The sequence below is a fragment of the Pogona vitticeps genome, chromosome 1 (assembly GCF_051106095.1).
Source record: "Pogona vitticeps strain Pit_001003342236 chromosome 1, PviZW2.1, whole genome shotgun sequence".
NCBI lineage: Eukaryota > Metazoa > Chordata > Lepidosauria > Squamata > Agamidae > Pogona > Pogona vitticeps.
The window spans coordinates 171,444,072-171,456,719 of NC_135783.1; the positions used below are offsets into that span (position 1 = coordinate 171,444,072).

At 43.2% G+C, this 12,648-nt stretch overlaps 1 protein-coding gene across 10 annotated transcripts in view; it reads right to left on the reverse strand.

The window, feature by feature from the left end:
- Nucleotides 1-12,648, reverse strand: part of AGAP1 (ArfGAP with GTPase domain, ankyrin repeat and PH domain 1) — a 528,918-nt gene that overhangs the window by 64,518 nt on the left and 451,752 nt on the right. The window lies entirely within an intron of this gene.

Genomic DNA, 12,648 nt, shown 5'->3' on the forward strand with positions numbered 1-12,648 from the left:
TCATATGCTCAACTTCTGGAATCCTACCACTGGGTAATTCTATATGAGGGAAATTTCTGATTGAATTTGTGGGCAGCATGTTAAACTCCTGTTTTTAAAAAAGCCAGGAAATTCAATTCTAAAAAACAACAAAAACTGTAGCGTTCACCCTCGTGCTCCTTGCCTGACCCTCCAAACACAGAGCACACGAAGACAAACTAATACTCATTTTTACCCGCTGCCACCAGTTGATCACTAAATCAACATTATTTATAGAAGGATGAAGATGCAGGTCCAAACTTCACTGTCTTTTAAACAAAACTTATTTATTGATTACAAATGTTATTATTAATCATAGGTAACTTCTATTTTCATCAGTTTCTACCTTCTATTTGTCATTATAGTTCTTATTCAATTTTCACTCTAATCACACCTCAGATCTCCCAGATACCATACTCTATCTCCTTCAGACCTCTCTCATTCTTGACACTCCCTGACTGACTGACTCTGACTCCGCCTCATTAATACTTATCTCTTGGCTTTGCCTCTCAGCAACATTAGCCTAAAACATGAATATTCATGACTACTAAACATAATAAGGGTGAACGCTACAAAAACCACACACAAAACTTCTGGTTAATGAATGTGGGATATTGTGCCTCTATACTCATGATTCAAAAAGCCAGGAAATGGGCCAATATTGTTGCACAATATTGTGCTTGTGTTGCCAGAAGGAAAAAGGATACCAGGCTTTACATAGTCAAGAGCAGCCTGAATATTGACAACACCAATGGCAGCAGTCAAGATGGTCTACAGCAGTGGTTCTTAACCTTTGTTACTCGGATGCTGGTGGTGAAGGCTTCTGGGAGTTGCAGTCCAAAACTCCAGAGTAACCCAAGGTTAAGAACCAGTGGTCTACAGCAGAGGTTGTCAACCCGCAGTCCGCGGCCTGGTGCTGGTCCATGGCCTGAGCTGCACTGGGCCACAAAGATGGACCCCCCCAACCACCCACATGCACTCACCCCTGCACAGCATGTTTGCACCTGCGAGCACGCTCCAGTGTGCCCATGCAAGTGCTGTGCCATTTGCACATGGGCACCCTTACAAGCACCGTGCTGCCATTTGCGCAAGTGCACAAGTGTGCACACGCTGCCATTTACGCATGTGCACGAGCGCAGGAGGTGCCTCGCCTTCCCCAGCCAATCCGCGGGGTGAAAAAAGGTTGAGGACCCCTGATCTACAGGATAGCCTCTTCTGCTCACTACTGTTCACACTTGTTGAAAAACAGCCCGAGAACAGTGTCTTTTCCAGAGAGTTTTCTCATGAGATGGCCAAAGTATTGGAGCCTCAGCTTCAGGATCTGTCCTTCCAGTGAGCACTCAGGGTTGATTTCCTTCAGAACGAATAGGTTTGTTCTCCTTCCAATCCAGGGGACTCTCAAGGGTCTCCTCCAGCACCACAATTCAAAAGCATCAGTTTTTTGGCGGTCAGCCTTCTTTATGGTCCAGCTCTCACTTCCATACATCGCTACTGGAAAAACCATAGCTTTGTCTATGCGGACCTTTGTCAGCAAGGTGACATCTCTGCTTTTTAAGATGCTGTCAAGGTTTGTCATCACTTTCCTCTCAAGAAGCAGGCGTCTTTTAATTTCGTGGCTACTGTCACCATCTGCAGTGATCATGGAACCCAAGAAAGTAAAATCTGTCCCTGCCTCCATATCTTCCCCTTCGATTTTCCAGGAGGTGATGGGACCAGTGGCCATGATCTTAGTTTTTGATGTTGAGCTTTAGACCATTTTTGGCACTCTCGTCTTTCACCGTCATTACAAGGTTCTTTAGTTCCTCCTCACTTTCTGCCATCAGAGTGGTATCATCTGCATATCGGAGGTTGTTGATATTTCTTCCTGCAATCTGAATTCCAGTTTGGGATTCCTCCAGTCCTGCCTTTCGCATGATGTATTCTGCATAGAAGTTAAATAAGCAGGGGGACAATATACAGCCTTGTCATACTCCTTTCCCAATTTTGAACCAATCAGTTGTTCCATATTCAGTTCTAACTGTTGCTTCCTGCCCCACATATAGGTTTCTCAGGAGATAGACAAGGTGGTCAGGCACTCCCATTTCTATAAGGACTTGCCATAGTTTGCTGTGGTCCACACAATCAAAGGCTTTTGCGTAGTCAATGCAGCAGAAGTCAATGTTTTTCTGGAAGTCTCTGGCTTTCTCCATAATCTAGTGCATGTTAGCAATTTGGTCGTGTTTTCAGGTCCTCTCTGAGTTTTTTTGTAATGCCACATAAGTCTTTTTTTCAGTCTTGCATTTTTTTCCTTGCTGGACTTGTTTGTAGTTTTGTTTTTAGAATTTCCTTCTTGAGAAACTCCCATTCATCTTGGATTCCTTTTCCTGTTAGGATATCCAGCCATGGGACCTTAGTTATCATTGTCCCGAGTTTATTAAAACTGGCTTTCCTAAAGTCCAACGCACAGTGGTGCCCACAAGACAATTGCCTCGTGGGACGAAAAACTCGCTGGACGATTGGGTCCGGCAAGCATTTTGGTGCCTCACAAGATGATTTTTCCTATGGCCCTGTTTCACAAGACGAAGCCCTGGGAGGCTTCTGAAAGTGGTGCTTTGCTGGGAGCGGGGCGGTGTGTGCTCTTCTCCACTCCTGCCCCTCCTCCCCGCCTCACAGCTTATTGGTGCAGGGTGTCAGAGGCTTCTCTGGGCTTTACCAGCAGGTAAACAGGTAGTGGAAAGGCACCAGGGAAGCCTCTGAAGCAGTGCTTGCTGGGGTGGGTGGGTGTCAGTGGCAGGCCTGCCCTCCTTGCCCTCCCGCAGCAAAGTGCCGCTTTCAGAAGCCTCCCGGGGCTTGTTTAACAATGGAAAAGCACCCGGGAGGCTTCTGAAAGCCACACTTTGCCTGTGGCTGTGGTGTGGGGGTGGTGGCGGGACTGCCCCTGCCACCCACCCACCCCTACCTCGGCAAAGCCCTGCTTTCAGAGGCTTCCCTGGTGCATTTCCACTGCCAGTTTACCTGCTGGGCAAGCCTGGGGAAGCTTCTAAGACTCAACGCCGATCAGCTGTGAGGCGGGGAGGGGCTGGAGCGGAGAAGAGCAGAAAATGGCTGCTGGCTCCCTGCTGGGTGCCATCTCTGAGTAGTTTGGCGCTATTTTCCTGCTGTTCTGAGGCTACCAAGGGAGTGTGAGGAGCCCGGCTTAATCTACAGTCTACAGTAAGTGATTTATTTTAAATTTTCTGTTGTTTTGGACTTTTTTCCCCATAGGAATGCATTAATTAAATTTCAATGCATTCCTGTGGGAAACCGTGCCTCGCAAGACAACATTTTCACTGCACGGCATTTACTGTGGAACAGATTAATTTCATCTTGCGAGGCACCACTGTATATGTGCAGCGACGCTCTTTTTTTGTTTCTTTTGGAATCAAGAATCAAGTAGAACATGGTCACTTTCCAATACAGTTCTTCCTGCCAATTCATCCACCAAATCTTCTCTATTGGTCCTACTTTTTGTAGGAGAAAATTATCAGCCACAAAGGTCAGGATTTTCTTGGAAGGTCCATATTTGGCAGAATTTGTCCCCCAACATACCATATTTTTCCGTGTATAAGACGATACGTCTGTATAAAATATTTAGATTGAAAAATTGAGGGTTGTTTTATACATGGAAGTAAGGAAGTTTTTTTCTTCGCAAAAAGTGGAGGGGGGAAGCAGGAATCAAAGTGTTTTAAAGATTCCTGCTTTTCCCCTCCACATTCCTTGAAAAAAAATTCAAGAAGGTGGAGGGGGAAAGAAAGTAGACGGAAAAAGCAGGAATCATCAAAGCGCTTTGATTCCTGCTTTCCCCCTATACTTTCTTGCAAGGAAAGTGGAAGGGGAAAGCTATTTCCTCGCAAGAAAGTGGAGGGGAAAAGCAGGAATCAAAATGCTTTGATCCCTGCCTTCCCCCTCCACTTTCCTGCGAAGAAAGAAATTTTGGGTTAGAAAAAATTTATACATGAGGGCATCTTACACGTGGAAAAATATGGTTTATCAGGATAATTGAAGGCTCCCATTACTACTACATTGTTTCTTTCAAATTCCTGCAAGTTCAAAAGTTTAATGGTTGTTTTGGGTTTCTCAGGCTCTTTGGCCATGTTCTGAAGGTTGTTCTTCCTGACGTTTCGCCAGTCTCTGTGGCCGGCATCTTCAGAGGACAGCAACCTGTTCAAAAGTTTAATCTGCATCTTCATTTCCTTTGGTTTTTGGCCCCTACCAAAGTAATCCAGATGCTCTTGATGGGGCAAGCATGCTCATCCACCTATATTTCTATGCACAAATACAGTGGTGCCTCGACTTATGACCATAATCCGTTCCAGAAGATGGACATAACTCAAAATGGTCGTAAGTCGAAGCACAATTTCCCATAGGAATGCACTGAAATACAATTAATCCATTCTGGCCGAAGAAAAAAAATATCAACCACAAAAACAACAAATCACTGCAAGACTCATTGGAAACACAATTAATCCCTTCCAGCCAAAGGGGGAAGAAAAGCAATCAAGTGTACAAGACCCATTGGAAATGCACAGAAAACAAACGGAGCAGATCGGAAATGCACAGAGAACAATGGGGGCAGTTCGGAAATGCAAAGGAAACAAAGGAAAAAGCAAGGGAAGCATGCAGACCCCATTGGAAATGGGGGAAAAAGCCTAAAAGCAACCAACCCCCCCCCAAGACCCATTGGGAATGGGGGGAAACCAAAAAACAAACAAACCCCTCCAAGACCCATCGGAAATGGGGGAACCCCCCAAAAAACAACCCCCCCAAGACCCATCACAACACAGAAACATAACCCCCCAGCCCAAAACCACGCTGCAGAAACACTCAAAACAGTTTTCAAAAAGCAGAAAACAGCACCTTACCTTACCAGGCAGCCCGAAGCCTCCCTGCAAACACACACACATGCTCACTCAGAGCATAAGCGAGGCAGTCCCAAGCCTCCTCCAACACACACTCTCTAGCTGCTGGGAGCTACAAAGAAAGAGCTACAAAGAAGTAGCTTCCTCACCACCTAATTTGAATTTCCCACCTTTTCCCCCTGCCTTTTTCTGTTTGTAAGTGGAAGCTCTGGTCGCAAGTAGAAGTAAAATTTTACAACCGGAGCTGGTCGTAACTTGAAATGGTTGTAAGTAGGGACGTTTGTAAGTTGAGGCACCACTGTATAGGTTTTTTTTAACATATCATACTACTCCAACTCCCCTTCTATTCTTTCTGTTCTTTTTGAACTATTTATATCCTTCAATTGTCATTTCCCAGTCATGGTAGTCATCCCACTAAGTTTCAGTTACCTCTATCAAACCATATTTACCCTCCTGAACTAGGATTTCTAGTTCTTGTTTGTTTTCCATACTCCTGGCATTCATATATAGACATCTGAGATTGTGTGATATACAGCCTGCTTTATTTCCTACATTTTTAAAAAAAGATTATTATTGGACCCCATTAGAGCTGCTTCGTCTGTTCTTTGTTTTGTACATAAACCTTCATCTATCTTTACTTCTGAGCTTGCAGCCCCCTGCCCCTTCTGATTCAGTTTAAAGCCCTCCTGATGAAGTTATCCATGTTGTGGCCAAACACGTTGTCTCCAGCTCTTACGAGGTGCAAACCATCACTTGCCAGCAGTCCATCTTCCAGAAAGCTTACCCCATGGTCACAAAATCCAAATCCTTCATGTTGGCATCACCTTTGCAACCAGGCATTCACCCAAAGTATTTTCCTTTCCCATTCTATTCCTATAAGGCCACTGAGTCCACCTCCTTACTCAATGTGGGAATCCAAGCCAAAGCAGATCTGTCCAATTTTCTCTTTAATACCTCCATCACTGAAGCACTCACCACTTCCCAAGAATATTGGTTCCATTTTCATAGTGCAATAACAAGATGTTTTTCCTAATATTCAGCCAAAATTTGGCTTCCTGTAGTTTGAGCCCATTGTTACGTTCCTGCACTTTGGTTGAGAACATGACTGAGAACAGATTTTGATTCTCCTCTTTATGACAATCTTTCAAGTATTTGAAAAAAAATTCCATTATATAGCCTCCCACTTTTCTTTTCTCAAGGCTAAACATGCCCAGTTCTTTCAGTCTACCCTCACAGGGTTTGGTTTCCAGTCCCGATCATCCTTGCTGCCTTCCTCTGATTGTTCTACTTTGTCTGCATCCTTTGTAAAGAGTGGTGTGCAGAACTGGACAAAGTACTCAAAATGAGACCTAAATAGTGCTGAGAAGAGGGGAACTAGTACTTCATGGGATTTGGAGACTATACATCAAGGCACCTTCAAATAAATTTGCTTTTTTTTTTGAAGCCACATCACATTGTTGGCTTGTATTCAGCTTCTAATCTACAAAAATTCCAGGATTATTTTTGCTCATATTACTACAGTACTGAGCCAAATATTCCCTATCTTGTAACTGTGCATTTGTCTTTTTTCCCCCTAGGTGAAGAACTCTGCACTCATCCCTGATCAATTTTGTTCTGTGGTTTTCAGCCCAGTGCTCAATCCTATCAAGATCTACTTGAATTTTATTTTTGTCTTCCTGGGTACTAGCTATTCCTCAATTTTGTGTCATCTGCAAATCTGATAAACATTTCATACCCCTGTTATCCATTAATAAAAATGTTGAAGAGCACTGGGCTAAGGACTGAGCCTTATGGTACCTTCTTCCAGTTCATTCCAGAGTCATTGATAAGCACTCTCTGAGTATGATTTTGTAACCAACTGTGTATCCACCTGACAGTTGTTCTATTCAGTCGCATCTAGTTAGCTTGCTAATATCATAGGGAATTTTGTAATAGGCTTTTCTGAAGTCAAGATCTATCACATCTACAGCATTTCCAGCATCTACCATGGAGGTAAGATTAGTCTGGCAGGATATGTTCTTGACAAATCTGTGTTGCCTTCTAGTTATTACTGCATTGTTTTCTAGGTGCATGCAGAGTGACCACTTTATTACCTGCTCCAGAATTTTCTCTGCGATTAATGTCAGGCTGACTAGTTTGCAATTCCCATGCTCCTTTTTTTTTTTGCCCTTTTTGAAAACAGGGACAATGTTAGCCTCGGCTTCAATCATCTGGTGCTTTATCCATCCTCTATGATTTCAAGAAAATATTAAGACACTGGGTTCTGGGAGTTCTTTAGGCAGTTTTGCCAATACTCTTGGATGTAGTTCAGTGGGACCTGGAGATCTGAACTCCTTGAAACTAGTAAGATATTCCTGACTATTTGTTTATCAATCTCAGGTTGCAATCGTGCCCCAGCACGTGTACTGTACTTCACTTTTCACTGGACGGTGACAGACTGTTTTTTTGGGAAAAGAGCAAACCAAAGTAGGAATTGAGCAGGTCTGCATTTTCTTTCTCATCTATTATCATTTCTTTTCTTTCTTTTGCTATGCATGTACCGGAAAGGTTTTTTGTTAGCAGCATCTCTTGCTAACCTCAACTCACTTGCTTTCCTAACATCATCCCTTCAATTCTTTGCTACCTATCTATACTCTTGCTTTGCAGCATGGCCTTCCTTCCACTTCCTGCATGTATTCTTTTTTATTTTCAGATCCTCTCTGCGCTGTCTGTGAAGCCAATTTGGTCTTGTTTGCTGTCCTTCACCTTTTAATCTTGTTGGAATTGTCTGTAGTTGTGCCTTTTCCTTTTATAGACTACAGTACAGCAAAGCCTTTGGCCATGTAAATCATGATAAACTAAGGATGGTTCTGAAAAAAAGGGTGTGCCCCAGCACTTGATTTTCTTGTGCGTAGCTTGTATAATGGACAAGAAACTACTCTTGGGACAAAATATGGAGGGACAGTTTCCTATAGGCAAATGTGTCAGAAAAGGTACATTTTATCCACCTGTCTGTATGCAGAACATATCATATGAAAAACCAGCCTAGATTCAGATGGAGGTGGAGTGAAAACTGACTGAAACAACACCAATAATTTCAGATATGCAGATGACACCATCTTACTGGCAGAAAAGAAACAATGGCTTGAAATGACTTTTAATGAAAGTGAAAAAAGGAAGTGCCAAAGCAGGACTGCAGTTGAACATTAAGAAAACAAAAATCTTGACTACAGAAGAACCACACAACTTTAACGCTGACAATGAAGAAACAGAAATAGTTAGAGATCTTGTATACCTTGGTTCAACCACCAATCCAAATAGAGACTGCAGCCAAGAAATCAGAAGAAGATGAAAATCAGAAGGGCAGCAATAATTTTATTTATTTATTTAAAATATTTCACCTCACCTTTCTCCTTAAAAAGGATCCATCATTAAAAGATAATTTTTAAAAGCTAAAAGAGTAAGTATAGAAATATTTTTAAAGAAGTAAACAAATATTATACTAAAAATGATAAATAAAATCGATACTAAAAACATGTTTAAAAGCAACAAGGCAAAACAATCTGTTTAAAAAAACCCTCTCAGACAGCCATTTACTAAGGGAAAACCTGTCTGAAGAGAAAGGTCTTCATCCATTTAAGGAAGGAAAGCAAAAAGGGGGTCAGCTTCGTCTCCTATGGGAGGGAGTTCCAGAGTGACAGAGAAGGCCCTCTCCTTCATCCCCACCAAATGCATCTGTGAAGGTGGTGAGACTGAAAGAAAGGTCTCTCCTGGTGATCTTAAAACTTGGGCAAGCTCATAAAGGGAGACACAGTCCCTAAGATAGCTTGGACCCAAGCCATTTATACAACATTATAAGTTACGTAAAACCAGCATTTTGAATTGTAGCTGAAAACAGATTGGCAGGCAGTAGAACTGCTGTGACAGGGGGGTTATGTGATCCCTGTAACCAGCCCCAGTTAACAATCTGATTGCTGTGTGTTGAACTCACTGACATTTCCAAGCGTCTTCCAAAGGCAGCCTCATGTACAGTATTATAGTAATCCAGCTGGGATGTAACTGAAGCATGTGGCACCATGGTCAGATCAGACCTCTCCAGGAATGGGCACAGTTAGTGCACTAGTTTTAACTGTGCAAATGCACTCCTGGCTCCACTGAAACCTGGGCACCTAAGCTCAGAGATGAATACTGGAGCACACTGTATTGTTTTCAGAGGAAGTGTAACACCATCCAATACAGACTGAACCCCTACTCTTTGATCTGCCTTTTGGATGACCAGGAATACCTCTGTCTTGTCTGGATTAAGATTCAGTTTATTCACCCTCATCCAGTCCATAATCTAGAGCTGAAGCAGCATCATTTGATTTATATGAAAAGAAGAGATAGAATTGGGTGTCATCCACATGCTGGTGACACCAAACTCCAAAATTCTGGACAACCTCTTGCACTGGTTTCATGTAGATATTAAACAGCATACAGAAGAAAACAGTACAGGCAATGGCCAGGGTGTCGGGCATGAGTCCCCGAGCACCAACTTCTGAGTTCTCCGTTCTAGGAAAGACCAGAACCACTGCAGAACCAGCAAAACCAACAGGGACACCCACCCACTAGTTCCTAGCAAAGGTCATCCACCAAGATGACCCATATCTATCCCATATCCAAGTCTGCAGCCAGACTGAAATGGGTCTATATAATCCATCTCATCCAGGAATCCCTGAAGATGAGAAGCCACCACCTGCTCCAGCACCTTGACTAAGAATGGAATATTAGAGACTGGTCAATAATTATTCAGTATTGTGGGATCCAAGGAGGGCTTTTTCACCAGTGGTCTTACTATGCCTCCTTAGGCATGCTGGGATTCTATTTTGTTGCAAGTAGACATTCACCACTTCTCCTACCCACTTGACCAGTTCCTTTCTGGTAGCTTTTATAAGCCAGGAAGGGCAAGGGCCTAGCAGATATGTGGTAGACTTCACCTCTCTAAGAGTCCTATCCACATGATCAAGTTTTAATCAACTACAGCATCCAAGTCAGAGCAGATCTGAACAATTATGCTTGCAAAGTGATGTGCAAATTCTTCACAGTAACACAGTCATTTACAGTGTGGACTGTATTCTTATCCGTCCGGCTATAATGTGGCCCTTGATCACTTGAAAGAATTCCACTGGGTGGACTCTGTGCAGAGACAATGATAGCAGAGGAAAGCAACTTCTTTGATGCGACCAATGGCACAGAGTGGGCTATCTCATGTTTGTTCAGATTAACTCCAAGTTTCCCCCCAGGAAGGGACCGGAAAAGATAATCAAGGATAAGAATGTGTCGTTGGAGACTAAGATCAAGATATTCCACATTCTTGTACTTTTGATCACCATATATGGTTTTGAAAATTGGACAGTAAAGAAAGCTTTGCAGATATCACGGACTACCAGGAAAACAAACAAGTAGTTGCTGGATCAAATCAAGCCTGAACTATCTCTGGAGTAAAAAAATGATGAAACTGGAGTTGTCCTGCCTTGGGCATGTCATGAGATGGCAGGATTCTCTGGAAAAGACAATAATCCTGGGAAAGACTGAAGGCAGCAGGAAAAGAGGAAGACCAAATACAAGATGGATTGACTCCCTAAAGGAAGCCACGATCTTGAGTTTGCAAGAGCTGAGTCGGGCTGTTGAGGACAGGATGTTTTGGAGATCGCTCATTCACAGAGTTACTATAAGTTGGAGGCACCTTGATGGCACATAACAACAACTCAGGGAGGGCATGGTGGAACAAATGCAGAATGCTTGGAGAAGAGCAACAATCTAGGCAGTTAGGTAGAGGGTAGATCTTATTGTAGCCATGCTGACAGGGAGTGTGGTGAGAGTAGAAATCTTTAACATCTGAACAGAGGTTCTAATCACCCTTGACCTTGATTCATCTCAGTCTTGGTTCAGCTTACACCACAAAGGACCTTGCTCTTCCTCCTCAGTTCCTCTATGGCTTTTGATACAGCTAACTACAGTATATTCCTACTGATGTAAAGGGCAGCTGTGTGGTCATAACAAAATAAGCATATTACTAACTTGACTTTGTGGGTCACATAGTAGGAATACCGTCTTCAGTGTTTCTGTTCACAGCGTCCATCTCAGAATGTGGCAGTGAGAGACTCATTTGGTACTTCCCTGATGGTTGTGCTACAGAGCTGCACAAGAAATTATTCTGTCTGCACTATTTTTTAAAATCTATATGAAGCCACTGAGAGCAGTCACGAGGAGATTTTGAATTCTGTTTCTTTGTAACATCTGAATAAAGTGCTTGGACATAGAGTCATTGTCTGCATGAGGGCCAATAACCTGAACTTGGGTTCTGGGAAAACAAAGACTTTGTGAATGAATTATTCCCGAGTCTCAGATACAGGTCAATTGCCTATCCTGAGAAGGGTTGCACTTCATCTGAGGGAATGTGTATATAGACTAGAGGTGTCCCTGTGTCTTTTTAAAATTCCTACATGCCTTTTATCATCTTTATCTGGCATGTCAGTTGATAATTTCTGGACTGAGAAAAGTATTTCATTTGAAATAATCTGAGCACAGTGTGGGATGGATGACTGTAATACTCTCCATGCTACAGGTATTTGAAGCACTGAACAATTTACTCCTGCCCAGCTACATCAGTCCTTGGAAGGGGAAATCTTGGTGGTGCTTTATGGCCTGGATCACCATATGGCTTCCAACAAGAGAAACTGCAATACTGTGGCTTCTGTTTTGTGGAAATGTCTCCCTGTCAATATTGGCAGGTACATCTGTTTTTTACCTTCATACATCTCAAGGCTATGCTTTTATTTAGGCTTTAACTAGTGTGTAATATATTTATTGTATGTGCACTGGTTTTACCAATTAGATTATTATTTTAATCTTTTCTCTTTGTTTGCATTTTATTATTGTGATTTTTATGTTGTGGTGTAGTATTTTTATGTTTGGTTGTACAGACATTAGTTAAAAATGTGTTTGCGAACTATGCCCTTTGAATCAGCATGAGTGTCAAATACTACTCAGTCTCAGCAGCATAATCTCCTCAGCTGGCACTAGAACTACCATTTAAAGCAGCTAGGGTAGAAAACAAAGTTTGCACATCATGACATCAGTGATGTCAGTGAGAAAGAAATGGGAATGTCCAGGTATAAGTTCTGGAAGCACTTTAGGCATGTAGATCTTTGGAGCCTTGCCATTATACTGAAAATCAGCATGAACATGATCCAAAAATAATCTAACTACAAGACATCATTCTTACAAAATGGAGAAGAGAAAGTCCATATACTCTTAGTGTGGACACAGTCATTACAGACCTCTAGACTAGGGGTCAGGGAACTTTTTTACCTTTTACCCCCTAAAATTTTTTATATGCCAACATTACACCCTTGATTTGAAAGGAAGGATCTCAGTCACACGCAGCCAGTTGAGCGCCGCCTCCGAAGCCTTGCCGCTTGGGCCGCTGCGGCCTCCTCCTCTACCACCACCTGGCGGGGCTGTGCTCAGTCCTTGGCCCCATGGGGACGGCTCGCTTTTTCTGCCAGGGGGTGCTCCTCGGAAGCCGTCAAAGAGCAGCAGGTGGCTCGCCCTCCAGGGGCACCCAACGCCACCTCCCTCTCCGGAACTGGCTCTGGCGGCTGCTCACTGGGGCGGCTGTCGGCCTCACCATTGAAGGGCCGTGACAGTTGGTGCACAGGGGGCAAGAGGCTCCTCCAGGCCCGGCCAGCCAGTATGGAGGCACCGCCAAAGGAAGCCGCACGGCCAGGCG